The sequence below is a fragment of the Nyctereutes procyonoides genome, unplaced genomic scaffold (genome assembly GCF_905146905.1).
Source record: "Nyctereutes procyonoides isolate TBG_1078 unplaced genomic scaffold, NYPRO_anot_genome, whole genome shotgun sequence".
Classification (NCBI taxonomy): Eukaryota; Metazoa; Chordata; class Mammalia; order Carnivora; family Canidae; genus Nyctereutes; species Nyctereutes procyonoides.
This window is the reverse complement of record NW_026575135.1, coordinates 54,662,780-54,672,943: the sequence shown is the minus strand read 5'-3', so window position 1 is coordinate 54,672,943 and position 10,164 is coordinate 54,662,780. Positions and strand designations below refer to the sequence as shown.

Genomic DNA, 10,164 nt, shown 5'->3' with positions numbered 1-10,164 from the left:
CACCGATTGGTCTGATTCTGATTTGTTTTGTCAGGCTTGCCTGACAGGCTGGGGGTGAAGATCAGAGAAGAAAGGGAGCCAAGGACTCCATAAAGCATTTGTTCTGAGCAACTAGGTAGAAGGACTGTGGCTAGGTCATGAGCTGCTTTTTGAGCAAGGGAGAATTAAAAAAAAAATTATTATTTTTTATTTATTCATGAGAGACACAGAGAAAGAGGGGCAGAGGCAGAGGCAGAGGCAGAGGCAGAGGGAGGAGCCGGCTCCCCGCGGGGTCGGGAGCCCAACGAGGAACTGGATCCCAGGACCCCCCAGCCAGGACCGCCACCTGAGCCCACGGCAGACGCTGAGGCTCTTAGTCACGCAGGCACCCAAGCAAGGGAGAACGGTAAACTTAGGGGAAAAAAGAAAACTAATATGCACTAATATAGTCAATCCAGATGGAGGAGTCGTCTCTGTCACGACCATCGCATTCCAGGTGTTGCAGGCCTTAAAACTTAATGTAGGCATTTGGTGGAACGTTGACTGCCGGACGGGCACTCTTCCTAGAGGTGTTTCTGATTTCTGGGATATACAAAAGATACCGCTAAGGAAGGCTCGGAGAGCCAGGAGACCAGTAATTTCACACTCTAGAAATGTCAGAGGGAAGTTCTAGGCCGTAAAAAGCCGGCTAGTTAGGACAGATTCGCCGATCCCGACGTTTCATTAGTAAAAAGCGGTGGCCGCAGATTCCAGGGCATCTTCCTCGGCGGCGCTCCCCACGGGCAGGGGGCGTGCCCCAGGGCTCCGCGCCGACCCCCGCCGGCCCGGCAGCCGCCGCGGTCCCCCCCCGCCGCAGCCACCGCCCCTCCGCGCCAGCCGCGGGGCGGGGGGCCAGGAGGGGCTCGCGTGGCCGAGGTCGCCATCTTCCGGCGCGTCCTTTCCCGCGTGGGGCGGCAGCCCCGGCTCTCCGCCCTCCTCTCGCCTCGGAGCGGGGCTTCCCAGGCGGCGCAGCTGGGGGGCGCAGGGCGTCGCGGGGTCGCGCGGCTGAGCGCGACGCCCAGGCGGGGCCGGGGGGCGGGGCCGGGGGCGGGGCCGGGGCCGGGGGCGGGGCCGGCGCGGCGACGGCGGCAGCTGCGCGGCGGCGCAGGCCTCCCGCGGCTCTCGGGGCGCGCGCCGCCTCTCGCTCCGCCCGCGCGCGAGCCTGGGCAGGGGAGGGAGGGGCCAGGAAGCGGCGAGCGCGCCGGGGAGCGCAGCTGCGGGCGTGGGGGCGGCAGGAGCCGCGGAGCCGGCACCGGGAGAGGCTGCGGCTGGAGCGGGCGGCCGAGACAAAGGCGCGGGTGAGTGCAGGGGCGCCGGCCTGGGTCGCGCGCCGCCCCCCCTCCCTCGCGGCCTCCTGGGCGGGGGCCCGCAGCCTCGAACCCCCGCCGCCGCCGCCGCCGGCTCGCTGGGGAAGCGCGGCCGGGCCCTGCCCCCCGCGCGCTGCGGGCTGTGGGCTGAGCCTGCGGCTCCATTTTTCAGGTCTGGGCGAGGTCTTCCTGCGGACCCTGCCTTCAGGGTTTTTCTGCCCAGTCCTTCCGAGACCCGGTTTACACGCTCAGGTCAAAACTGTGGACGGGCGGGCGGCCGAGGGAGCCAGCCGCCAGCTTGCAGTAAAATGGAAATGAAGAGACCCCCCTCCCCCCAACTTCGCAGGCCTGGGGGGCGCGGAGGGCGGGCGGAGGGAGCCGGGGTTTTCCAGGGTGAGGGTTTCGGGGTGGGGTGAGGGGGGCGCTGGACCCCTGCCTCCGGAGTCGGGACTGTGGCCCGAGGCGTGCAGCGGGTCTCGCCGCGCTTCTCCCTGGGCGGCGGACGGAAAGCCCTGGCCGACCACCTCCTCGCAGGAGCCCGTGCGACTCGTACAGGTTGTCTTACCCTGCGCTTGCCGCTTCAGTTGGGATTTTCTTTTTCTTTTTTTGGGGGGTGGGGGGGGTGGGTAACGGGTGTGGTAGGTAGCGGCTCGCCGATGCCGCCTTCAGAGCCGAAAAGCCCCGATGGGCTGGCTTCGTGTGTACTTGAAACAACATTGGGGTTTCTTTTTAGTGGCTATGATTTTAAAGGATAAGCTTTTTGTACGGGGATTGGGTGTGACGATGTTCAGTTTCCAGAATTGACACACGTTGTTAGAGAGCCGGGCTTATCGTAGGTGCTCAGTAAAACGTTTGAATGAATGAACGGATCCTGAAACCACAGGACTGATTTCACAGGTAGGAAAACGTAGACACATACCCTCTTGACTCAAGGAAGAAGCGCTGAGAAACAGCATGTAGTTACTGTTTATATGCTTGTTTTCACCCACTGTACACACACACACACACACACACACACACATACATGGTGTTGATGATCAGCTGTGCTCAGTGTTGGGAGTGTAGAAAATGTAGTTGAAATGTGGGATTTTTCATTTTGAGGAAGAGGAGGTAGACATTTTCTGTTATTTGAAATTGTTATTTCTGATTTCTTGTGAAAGACTGAGGAATTAAAGAAGAGGTGCTTGGATTGTGTTTCCTTCTTCTGAGACTGCCAAAGTCTATTTCATTGTGAATAAAGCAGGCAGTGTGCTTTTGGCGGACCGTGGTGGCCTGGTCTTCGTTTGCTTTTTTGAGCTAGAGGTGTCTAAAGTTAGGGGGAAAAGAAAACTGATGTACTAATTAAACTCTACCGTTTATTCAACCGGTATTCATTAAGCACCCATTATGGACTGGCACCTGTGTTGGTTGCTGAGTTTCGAGAAGCAAACAAAACCCACAATTATCGCTTTAACCTGAGCGTGAAGTTCTTTCCTCATTATCGATGTTGCAAGTAAGGACTGTCTTACTTACACCCCCCACTGTAGACTTAAAGTTGGGAAAGCTGGCAGGTGGACTGCAGGAAGTGCAGATCCATAAGTCTATTTAAAGGTTAGTAAATAACTACATAGGGCTGAGATGATTGGGTTGCATTTTGCTGGTTTTAGTAAAATCAGTCTACATTTTAAAATGAAGGGAGGGAGAGGTTTAACAACTATTTTTTGTTTCCTCCTTCCATAGTGGATGATTTTGGTACTGTATTTATTGAAGAGTAATGTACTTGTGGTTGTTTCCTGTAAATGATCTTTGTGATACAACATTTTCTATTTTAAAAAAATGCCCAAGGAGAAACACTGGATTCCTTAAAACAAATGTTTTAAATAAACCACCTATTTGGATGCTTTATTTTAACCTTTTATTAGTCACTGTTTACAGATAAATATATTGACTTGATCATGCTACCTAATATAGTAGGTGATAATAGCGATGTTTAAAGATAGTGTCAGCAATGTCAGATATGTTGTCAGATATATTGAGTGTCAGATATGTTGAGTAAAAAATGCTTGGTGTATTTTGTCATCAGAGTTCGTGACTGTCAACAGCATTGAGACGTGTTGAATTTTTTTCAAGAAATAAGAACCCATGGTTAGGTTTTTGTACCTTAAAAAATACTGTTTTAGAAGTATTAATTCTCCTTTGGAGTAGTTTATAATGCTTTGAGTCTAAATAAATTCCAGGATCATTCCATTTTATAATTGTTGGAGTATTTGAAATGTTGATGCTTTTTTCCTCAGGGTTTATGTGTGTGTTAAACGATGGAAGTAGGGAGTTTGTTAAAAAAAAAAAATTTTTTTTAAAGACCCTTGAGAATGTTTTACGAAGTGTTTTCTTTATCAGATGTGGTTAATGAAGGGATTAAGAATGATGCCCTTGGGGATCCCTGTGTGGCTCAGCGGTTCAGTGCCTGCCTTTGGCCTGGGGTGTGATCCTGGAGTTCCAGGATCGAGTCCCCTGTGGGGCTTCCGGCAAGGAGCCTGCTTCTCCCTCTGCCTGTGTCTCTCTGCCTCTCTCTCTCTCTCTCTCTCTCTATGTCTATCATGAATAAATAAATAAAATCTTAAAAAAAAATAATGCCCTTAAAAAGCATTGCAGCTGTGCTCTTGTTTGTATAGGTTGTTAGAGAGTATCAATTAGCATTTGTATAAAACATTTCCAAAGTGCTTTGCAAGTAATTTCTCACATTTATTCCCTAGGACAGGTTGCTATTACATTTTTATGTCCTAGGTGTCATTTTTTGGAACGATTGAGGTTTTCATCTGCTTTAGGAGTCTGGGGTACTATAAGGTTTTTTTCTCACCATTGGAAATGCATGTTAGATTTCATCTGTTACAGTGTTCTTAATCTCAGTTCTCATGAAATATTTTAATATTTTATTGAAAATGTTAGTGTTTTTGAGAGGAACATTATGGGTTCCCTGTGTATTCTTGAGAAGAACTGAGTATGTGTGCTTATCCTTAATACTTAGTTAGGTGAGGGAATTTATCTTGATTTTTCTTCCATACCACGTGGAAAAACTTGGAATTTAACTTATTAATAATTAACTTTACGCATCCTGCTACCTCACTTCAAAACTTAAGAATTCTTGAACTTTTCTATAATACTGACAAATCATGAACAGAGCAGGATTTAGCTGAAAGAGTTGTGGGAATCCATCCAAAGGGAGTTTCTGAACTGAAAGCCAAAAGACTTGGTAATAAGTTGTCTTTATCATGACAACATAAAATACCTGTAAATGTGTTTTAGTCAAAATGGATTATAGTAAAACAAACTCCCTCTTTTTTTCCTAGAAAGCATTAGGTAACTCCATGTTAAATTTAGGTGTTTTTGAAAATGACTAAATGATGAGCACCGATATTTCCATTTTATAGCTTACCCAGTTAGAAATTCATGTTAAGATTTCTTGTTAAATCTTTGAATTATTGTAAACATCTTTTAGTAAAACATATAATTTTGTTCTATTTAGCTTGATAATACACTTTCACTTTTTGCTTAATAAAGCAAAAACGAATTTTTTGTACATTCTGCATTGTGTATATTTTGCACTTATTTGTGGTGGGAACCCGTATTTGTGGAACTGGTATGTGCAATGGATGGGACTTCATAAAGCTTAAGCAGGAAACAACTCTCTCTTCCTGTACCTTCAAACCATTCCTGTAGGTTGAGTATTTCCCTGCTCTGGATGAGCTTTTAGGAAGATCAGGTTGCTTTTCTAGTTAGTTTTAGGTAATAAAAATTCTTGTGCTTACTTGTCAATGATAGTGTTATTTTAGTCAGTAGAAGGCATGGCTCAGTATCACATTCAGTGTTAAAACTCTTAGACAATTTAGAACTTCTCTTTCTAGCTCAGAGCTTCTTGAGCCCTAGAAGCCTGCTTTGGAGCAAGAGTCCTCGTAGGTGTCTGTTGTTTTACCAGCTCCTCTTCACTGCTGTCCAGATTCATCTTGTCCAGGGTCCGCCTCAGTGGGGAATAGAATTGGGGTGAGAAAGGTATGATTTTAATGTGACTCATCCTGTTTCGCTCTGGCATTGGTGCCTTCTGAATCAGGCAGGTTTTTCAAAAGTGGACTTTCTCCAGAAGTGCTAGAAATGGTTTTCTTGGAAATTCCATGTGTGGGAACCTCCCAGCTACAATTCTTGTGATATAATTCTTCTATTACAGTCCCTTCACCTTTCAGTTTCCCTCAACTGCAGCCTCACAACGCCCAAGGAGAGGTTTTGCTTGTCTTTATAATAGTTCTATAACTTTTTAACCAGACCTGCCCTTTGCTAAGGTTATTTCATACCTCGCAGTTTCATGCATTCCACCAGAACCTCCTCATTGTACCTTTCCAGCTCCTTCTGTTAATTATGCCCACTTAAACAATAATTCTGTGTCTGGGACCTGCCCCAAGCCCTCCTTCCTCCACGTTCATGCTTTGAATCCATGGTCCACTGTTTGAAATTTTACTTGCGTACACCCTCAGTTCCCTGTAGCACTTCTTCACTGTACTCAGCTGGCCATCTGCCTCCCCCACCTCCAGTTCTCCATCTAGTCTGGCCTATATGTGGCAGTTGATTGCAGCTTGAGGAAAAAAACCAAAAAACACCAATACTGATCTGTTCTCCCTGTAAATTCAGGAGGGTTTTTCATACTGTCCACAGTTCTGTAATCTTAAAGATTGTATTTTTTAAAATTAATCTCTACATCCAAAATGGTGCTCAAACTCAGGAACCCAAGATTATGAATCGCTTCTTCCCCTGAGCAAGCCAGCCAGTTGCCCCAGTTTTGTAATCTTAGTATATATTTCCCTAGTTGAATTACTCTCCCACTCTCCTAAATTACTGTTTTACATCTCTCCATTTTTAAATACATATTTTATTTAACCTCAGTTTGCCAATATATAAAACCCAGTGCTCATTTAATCATGTGCCCCCCCTTAATGCCCATCACCCTATATCTCTCCTTAAAACTTCACCTTTTTGCATTTTCAGCTGATGACTTTGCTTCCTGTGTATTAAAAACGAAAGCAATCAGAAGAAAACTTTTTCATCTCTCTTTGCATCTGTACCCACACTCTCTGCATTTTCTATTTTGCTATGACCATGGGTTCCATTCTTGCCCCTGGTTCTATACTCTTCTCCTTGTCAAGGACATGGCATTGCCTCAGGATTCATCCCAGGCTCCTGGCTTCCAGTGAGCTGTGTCATCACTGTTCCCCATTTCTACAGGATCATTCTTACCAGTGTAGAGATGTGCTGAATATCTCCCATCTTTAAAACAAACATACCTCTCCCAACACATTTTTCTTTTAGCTACTATTTTCTGAAAGTTATTTGTGGTCATCAATGCTCCATATCTCTTTGGATCCATAACATTCAGTTTTTTTTTTGTTTTGTTTTGTTTTTTCCTTCTCACTCTACTCTTGTTGAGTTTACTAATGACCTCCTTGGTGATATATTCCCTAGTCAGTTCTCAGTCATCCTTTGGATGAAGCAGCATTTGACATAGTTGATAATTTTCTTCTCTTTGAAACCTTTTTCCCTTTGCTTCTGGGACACTACTACTTATTTTTAGTTTCTTTTTCTGTTTTTTTTTGTAACCCCCAACTCCTAAAAAATAAGGCAGTGTCCTAGAGCTCTATGTTTAAACCTCCTCTGTATTTATATGTAGTCTTTTGTAATCTCATCCTATTCTCCAGCTAGAATTATCATATAGTTCAAACTAAAAATGTTATCCTCAGCTTAGATCTTTTTCCTAACCTCCAGACTTTTGTACCCAACTGCCAAGTCAGCATTCCCAACTAGACATCCCATATTTCGTAAGTCAAAACTAACCTCTTCATCTTTCTTTCTCTTACTCCAATGATTGTTCTTATTCCATCTCCCTCATCTTACTAGGTGTCAACCTCATCTTTTAGTTTTTTGTGGCTGAAACCTGGAGACATTCTTTTTTTTTTTTTTAATTTTTTTTTTTAAATTTTTATTTACTTATGATAGTCACAGAGAGAGAGAGAGAGGCAGAGACACAGGCAGAGGGAGAAGCAGGCTCCGTGCACCGGGAGCCCGACGTGGGATTCGATCCCGGGTCTCTAGGATCGCGCCCTGGGCCAAAGGCAGGCGCCAAACCGCTGCGCCACCCAGGGATCCCCCTGGAGACATTCTTGACTTCACTTTCTCACACCCCTACATCTAATTCAAAATAATGTATCATGAAAATATGTCCTGTACTTATCTTAAAATCTACTATAAGACTAAATACAGCCATAACTTAGTTATTCTGAACTCCTGCCACTCCATCTAAGTAAGCAACCATCGTCTCTTGCCTATCTTATTTTAGTTGTCTCTTTCCTGGTCTCTTTGCTGTTTCTGTTCTCAAGACAGTAGGGTGATCCTTTTGAAATGAAAGTTTAATTATGCTACTTATACGTTCAGAACCCTTCAGTGGCTTTCCTTAGAGTAAAAGCCACAATATAACAGGGCCTACAAGGCCCTCCATCATCTGTACCTCCTCCCTCTCTGATGATGTGTCCTATTACTCTCTCCTTGGTTTATTCCACATGAGGCAGATGGATCTCCTTAAACTTTCTTGAACCTGCCAAGCACAGTTTTGCTGTAGTGTCCTTAGGGAAAGAGCTTTCTTTTATTCACTGCAGAATCCCCAGTATTCAGAACAGTGATACTACGCACATGATGGGTATTCACATTTGTTATATGAGTGACTGCTTATCTTGTTATTCATGTCTTTGAAAACAGCTTTTATGTATGTTTGTATAACTAAAAGTATTTTGACTCTTTAAAATCATGTAGTCTGGGGGATCCCTGGGTGGCGCAGCGGTTTAGCGCCTGCCTTTGGCCCAGGGCGTGATCTTGGAGACCCGGGATCGAATCCCACGTCGGGCTCCCGGTGCATGGAGCCTGCTTCTCCCTCTGCCTGTGTCTCTGCCTCTCTCTCATTGTGTGCCTATCATAAATAAGTAAAAATTAAAAAAAAAAATCATGTAGTCCTAGAAGAATTAAGTAAAAATGTTTAGATAAAAGGACAAAAAGTATGTTCAAATCAATTTTTGTGTATGGAAAGTGAAAATACACAGGAAAATGGTTAAGGACGGATAGATAGGAAAGAACAGATAGTAAGGTAAATGGAATAAAGAAAAGAAAAGCCTGATTTGGAAGTAGGGTGATAACACTTACACTATTTTTGTCTTGCTCCATACTTCTTTTGGGCTGTTTCTTGAATTCTGAGTGTTGGTGATTTACATGGACTTAGGCTCTGCAGGTTGGGCTGTATTACACCTTGCTTTTATCAGGGATATAGGTTCAGGTGAAATTGAGATCCAAAACTTGGTTGCTTTTCTATTGCCAAACTCCTTTTGTTAAAGAAAGTTAATGTTACAAGAAACCGCTTTATCTGACTATATTCTTAGCACTTCTCAATTTTTTTTGCAGAGAGCTCAAACAGAGGTGTCATAGTTTTAAAGATTTTGAGTGTACACAAATTTTAGTATGCTTTGTGCTTAGTATTGCACTGCCTATTTACTGCCCTCTCAGAAAAGGTGGGTCTGTAAGTAGTTTTATTGTAGTTCTGTGGTAAGCTAGCAGATAGCTACATTAATGTGCACAATTTTATTGAGTAATGTTTATAAGCATATTTGTGCTCTTAAATGAAAAATACTTGAATGTATATATGTGCATTTTTAAAACTGTAGTTTAAGTAATATTCAGGTGGAAAATGGGAGTGTGAGGGAAATTAATGATAATGCAAGCTTCCAGTATTTCATTATGCTGAGGCAAGATTTTTTAAACCCTTTTAAAAATTAATTACTTTTGGAGATTTTATTTTTAAGAATCTCTACACCCAGTGTGGGGTTCAAATCCACAACCCTGAGACTAGGAGTCACATGCTCCACTGACTGAGCCAGCCATGTGCCCCTAAAATTTATTTATTTTTAAACTCTTTTTTTCTGAGTTATGCCTTATTTCCTGTTAATTAAAAAAAAAAACTTCTAGGGGTACCTGGGTGACTCAGTTGGTTAAACATCTGCCTTTGACTGTGGTTATGATCCCGGGGTCCTGGGAGCCTATTTCTCCTTTTCTTCTTCTTCGCTCCCCCTTCTGCTGTTGCATTATTAGTGCACGCTCTCTCTTGCTCGCTCTCTTGCTCTTTCTCTCCCTCTCAAATGGATAAAATCTTTTTTTTATAAAGATTTTTATTTATTTATGCATGAGAGACACAGAGAGAGAGAGGGAGAGAAGCAGAGACACAGGCAGAGGGAGAATCAGGCTCCACGCAGGGAGCCCGATGTGACCCGATCCTGGGTCTCCAGGATCCCGCCCTGGGCTGAAGGCAGGTGCTAAACCACTGAGCCATCCAAGGATGCCCGGATAAATAAAGTCTTAAGAAAAATAAAAAAATAAACTTAAAACTCCCCTTTTCAAAAAAGATTTTATTCATGAGAGACACAGAGAAGCAGGCTCCTCTTGGGAAGCCCCATGGGGGACCAATCCCAGGACCCCAGGACCACAACCCAAGTCAAAGGCAGACGCTCAACTACTGAGCCAGCCAGGCATCCCTTTAAAAATCCTTTAAATAGTTAAAAGAGGTGGCTTAGAAGTTCCTGAATAACTTTTTATGCGTTAGGCATAAGTTACTCTCCATAAACCAATCTAAAGACCTCCCTATTTTTATGTAATATGCAATAAATTTGTCTTGATTGACTTGTCTGATGGACTTTTATATGGCCAAAAGGTGGACTTAATTTTCATGGTCATAGAGGTATGGGTAAATATGTGTTGGTTTGTATCTATAGTTCTTGTAATACGT

The 10,164-nt window shown here is 44.2% G+C and overlaps 1 protein-coding gene and 1 pseudogene across 4 annotated transcripts in view; one reads left to right on the top strand and one right to left on the bottom strand.

The window, feature by feature from the left end:
• Positions 1 to 702: 702 nt before the first annotated feature.
• Positions 703 to 10,164, bottom strand: part of LOC129494618 (plakophilin-4-like) — a 47,440-nt pseudogene continuing 37,978 nt past the window's right edge.
• The window catches only part of CDC42SE2 (CDC42 small effector 2), a 110,006-nt gene continuing 101,049 nt past the window's right edge, over positions 1,208 to 10,164 (top strand). For all 4 annotated transcript variants that reach the window (XM_055302386.1, XM_055302385.1, XM_055302383.1 and 1 more), the window contains exon 1: positions 1,208 to 1,316. The gene's annotated coding sequence lies outside the window, so the exon portion shown is untranslated. The remainder of the gene's footprint in view (positions 1,317 to 10,164) is intronic.